General features: G+C 41.8%; 1 pseudogene; it reads left to right on the forward strand.

Annotated features, from left to right (window-relative positions):
- The first annotated feature begins 339 nt into the window (after nt 1-339).
- On the forward strand, nt 340-1,132 carry LOC103674693 (annotated as a pseudogene).
- Nucleotides 1,133-5,328: the final 4,196 nt, after the last annotated feature.

Genomic DNA, 5,328 nt, shown 5'->3' on the forward strand with positions numbered 1-5,328 from the left:
TGGAAAAAGACATCAGAGGAGCGCAAATAAGAAGCCGCCGTGACTGTTAATACTGGACCAACTGGAATGAAGAAAAGGAATCACTTGAACAAGGGGGGCATTTCGCAAATCAAAGGCAGAATTTATTTTTTTTTTAACATTTTATTTATTTATTTGACAGAGATAGAGACAGCCAGCAAGAGAGGGAACACAAGCAGGGGGAGTGGGAGAGGAAGAAGCAGGCTCATAGCGGAGAAGCCTGATGTGGGGCTCGATCCCATAACGCCGGGATCACGCCCTGAGCCGAAGGCAGACGCTTAACCGCTGTGCCACCCAGACGCCCCGAAGGCAGAATTTAAAACAAAGATGTGATTGTCGTGAATAATGAAGGGACCGATGAAAACACCACTAGAAAATATGAAGCTGATTCTCTTAGGAATGCTCCGCCAACGAGCAAAACCAAAAACAGTGGGAGATCAGCGGCTCTTAGATGAGACAAGTCCATTCTTTGGGTTTTTTTAAAGAAGTTATTGATGTTTAATTATATTTTTTCTTTATGGCGTCTTTTATTTATTTGTGTTTCCTGGATTATTTTATTGAATGCTGAACCAAATATTGTTTCTTGTTGAATAATCATATTTAAAGCCAAGGATTTTCGCTCTCTGCCGAGGCCACCGCGTCCTCCTGGGACTGCTTGGGTGCCCCCATGGGGCGGACCGGGTATCCCTTTCGTGAAGCGTCCCCAGAGGTGACCCCAGTGTGCGCCATGGCCAATGAAAAGCCCAAGGCTGGAGTCAAGACTGAGAACAACGATCACGTTAATGCGAAGGTGATGGGGCAGGATGGTTCGGTGGTGTAGTGTAAGATTCAGAGGCTACACTACTTAGTAAGCTGTTCAAAGCCTACTGGCAATGGCAGGGTTTGTCAATGAGGCAGATTCCGAATTTGATGGGCAGCCAATCAATGAAACCACACACTTGCACAGCTGGAAATGGAGCCTGAAGATACAGGCGATGTGCTCCAGCAGCAGACAGAGGTGTCTACTAAGAAGGGAACCTGTTACTTTACTCCAGAACTCTGTTCCTCCAGACCAAGAACACAGTCTCTATCAAAAAACTGCAATTTGGGGAAGGCTGGGTGGCTCAGTCATTAAGCGTCTGCCTTCGGCTCAGGGTGTGATCCCAGGGTCCCGGGATCGAGCTCCCCATCTTGCTCCCTGCTCTGCTGGGAGCCTGCTTCTCCCTCTCCCACTCCCCCTGCTTGTGCTCCCTCTCTGCTGGCTGTCTCTCTCTCTCTCTCTCTGTCAAATAAATAAATAAATAATCTTAAAAAAAGAAAACAAAACAAAACCCGCAATTTGGTTCCACCACATCCTGACTACTACAATACAGTTTTCTCTGTGCTTTCATTTTCCCCTTCCCCGCTCCTTTGTTGTACATAAAATGACTGTGTGTGTGCACACACCAAAAAATAAAATAAAGAGAAATAAAGCCAAGGATTTTCTTTTAAGTATAACCTTAACCTGACCTCATTATTTTGCCTAATGTAATGTCTTATCTAATAGTCTGTGGTTTGATTTCAACTTTCTTTTTTACTCGAGACTTATTTCGGAGTATCTACTTTTCATTCCCCACTAATTTTCTTTCTTAAATGAATTCGAGGTCTATCTACTGCCCTCGAAGATTGTGACCTGAGTCATTTATATAAATAATTCGTGCTAACTGAAAAAAAAAATGCATTCTCTGTTTGTAACAAGCAGCATTATCCTCTGCCTGAATTTTCTTAATTTTCTACAATAACATGTACTATTTTTGTTAGGAGGAAAAAAATATAGATATATATAAACTAATTGACAGAAACATACTTCCAGCCATATTTAAATCATGAGCCTGTCTGTTGAAAACATCACTGTGGTTCTTGTTGCTGTAAAAGTTTAGAAATAATGCCAAGAAAGAAATCGTGCATTTTAGTTTTATTTGCAGGAATTAAATCCTGCATATCAAATTACACTCTTGGAATATAAGATAGGAAAATTCTCCTCCATGCAATCACAGAAAAACTACTTTGGCTATTTATAACAACCAAATTCTGTTGTTTTGTGTAATATAGCAATGAATTGGCATTTTTAGGGCTGTAATTGGTCTCTTTTAGAAAGCAGAGCTGAAATCAATGCGATCTTCTGCTTCCCTATTCTTTTTCCATGAAATGCACCTTGAATTGCTGGGCCCAGTACAACATCCTTTGAAAAATATTTAGCATTTCAAGATAATAATTTTCTAAATAAAGCCACTGACAAATTGGAAAAATACATGTGCAAAGAATATCGATCATGATATATAAAATAATTGCACGGCGATGAATGCTGCTTGTAAAGTGTTTTAGGTGCAATGTACTAACATATAAAAATCATACAGGAAAAATATTGATAAATAATTCCACAGATTGTAAATTATAACAACTTAGAAGAAATGAATAAATCTTTTGTTACAATTTATTGTAGTCTAGTTTCATTGTAATGCGAAATGAACTTTCTCATTGAATCAAAAATACATTCGGTCAACCTGCAGAAGCTCGTTTAATCAATAGTTCTCCGAACCTTGTCAGCGCATGAAGGAGAACTTGTTTCAGGGTATTTCTGCAGAAGAACGTGCTGCAAGTTCTACCCGGGATGACTGGTCCACACATGTCCCACATATATCAGCTGGGGAAGAGGACACTCTGACTTCACCTCTCTTTGATTGCCAGTGGGCAAGGCCTGGGAAGGTGGGAATGGTTTCTCAGGCAAGGCCGATTCTTCTGTCACACCCTTTCTTCACCGAATGTATTGGCTCTCTGCTTCTTTCTCACATATCCCTACATTATTAGCTGTGTTTTCATGGCAAGAGGTAGAAGCCACTTGGGATCAGCTTCTCCTTTGATCTCTATATTTTTAAAAGAAGCCCTAGAGATTTTTACACCTTGAGCCCCTGTACCAAAGTCAGATTCCAGATGGGTGAATCCTTTGTAAGGTGCATGAAAGGATGTGCTGAGGGGGATGAGAGAAAGCATTGTTGCTGCAGGTGAGTTCCAGACAGTTCGGTGGTGAGGAAGAGTCTGAGAGCCTCGGGATCTGAAGACTGAAGTCCAGGAGACATGAACCTCTATGAACAGCTCTGCCCTGGGCTAAGGCTCCCCAAGGTATGTGGGATATATCCCACTGGGCTATGGCAGGAAAATATCATAACTCTTTTTTCAAACTCCCATTTCTAGATTTGCTGCATTATCTGTGGTGTAGAATATTTTTACTATTTTTTCTGATATATTGATAAAGTAGAACAAGGCCATACATGTGAAAAGCACTTCTCCAGAGCAAGTCAGTTATAAGCATGATTATAGAATCACATTAATCCATCTCAGTTTGAAGAAATATCTGGCTCACGGTCGAGTTCCGTGGGGCAAGATTTCTCAAATGAGGGTCCACAGATGATGGATATGGGGCTCTGAGTTCTCTGGCGTAACATAGAAATTATGTTTTCACTTTAATGATAATTTAGAATAATGTAATTATTGTGTAGTCTGGATCATCTGATGACGATCCTGAGACCTCCTGCAGGTTTCAGGGAATACATCCTCCACGTTATGAAGGCCCCCACTTGTGACCTTTGTCCTCTTTTTTTCTCCTCTAGCTTCATCCACTCCCCATGACTCATTCATTCAGTCCCTTGGCTTTAATGCCAACTATACACTCACTGACTCCTAAGTCGTGATCTCTAGCACAGACCTCTCTGGCAAACTCCAGACTCTTGTGCCCAGCTTCTCCCCCCCTTGGATGTCTACCAGATGTCCCCAAGTTAATCAGCTCAAGACTGAACTCCTTATCTCTCTTCACTCCCATACCTGTCCTACCTGCAGCTTCCCACCTTGGTTGAAGGCACCTCCCTCCTTCTAGGGTGACCCTTCTAAACTGTAAGTCAGGTCACGTGATGCCTCTGCTCAAAAAGCCACAATGGCTCCCCTTTCCACCCAAAGTAAAAGCCAACGTGGGTGCTGTGGTTTCTCGGAGTTCACACAGCCTTGCCCTCTTTCTCCACCCTCCTCTCCTACCCTAACTCACTCATGAGCAGCCACAGGGACTGTTTCCCGAACACACCAGGTACATTCCCATCTGGATGATTTGCCCTGGCCTTCCTTCTGCTGGGATGGCTCTTCCCCTGATATCAGCCCTGGCCCACTCCCTCACATCCTACAAATGTTTTCTCCATTCTCACTTTTTCAGTGAGGCCCAGACCATCCCCCAGCCACCTGCCCCATCCTAGCCCTAGCACTCCTTAAGCCCTGTTCTACTTTTCTTTGTAACGTGCATTTATCATTTTCCAACACACTATAAAATATCTCTTGTTTTCTCTCTACCTCTGCTAGAGTATGAGCTACATGAAGACCAGAATGTTGTCTGTTTTGTTCAGTGATGTGCACAATTGTCTAGAACAGTGCCTGTCACATGATATGTGCTTAGTGTTTTTGATGGATGAGTGAATGAGTGAATGAATGAATGAGTGGAACATAGGCTAAATCACACATCAGTTTTATGTTTTATCATGTTTTAGAGAACAATGGTGGAAGATATGGGTTTTCACACAGCTCATGGTACAAAGTTCATAAAACTCAAAGAGCCCACACCAAGTGGGCAATTGGCCTCGTGTTCCCATCTCAGGCAAGTACGTGGCATATTGTCTAGCCCACCTTGCTCTATACTAACGAACAATTCATTAGCAGCAACTACTGGAATTACAATGAAGACTTTTTTCTTTTTGCAATGCCAGGAATAAGCGGATAAAGCACCTGTGTATTAGAGATTCCATAACATCACAATGCTGACCTTATTTTAAGATGAACTGGTCATCTTTGTAAAGACAAATTACCATGTGACATCGCTTCAAAATATGCATTCAACAATTACTTGCTGGCAGAATTTTGGTCAAATAGGAGGTCTACTTACTGAAAAAGCCTTGAAGTTATGAGTAACACTTTGCCCATTGAACTTCTCCAAACAGGCATTCTCTAAAATTAGCATCTTTCCAGTTACAATACAGAAATAGACTAACATACAACTGAAATTAAGGTTACTCTTTTCTTTTATTAAACTCAGTTTGGACGATTTAGTTTCACCCAGAAAACAATCCATTATATATGACATTAATGTTGTTAGTATGATTTTTTTACACTTGTACTTATTTTTAAAAATTTAGTTTCCTGGTTGCAGAAGAGCCAAACTCCTAGGGCATTTTCACCTAGTTTCATGTTTGTCATAAGAACTAGGTCCCTTGGGGCGCCTGGGTGGCACAGCGGTTAAGCGTCTGCCTTCGGCTCAGG

The sequence above is a fragment of the Ursus maritimus genome, unplaced genomic scaffold (assembly GCF_017311325.1).
Source record: "Ursus maritimus isolate PB19 unplaced genomic scaffold, ASM1731132v1 scaffold_3, whole genome shotgun sequence".
NCBI lineage: Eukaryota > Metazoa > Chordata > Mammalia > Carnivora > Ursidae > Ursus > Ursus maritimus.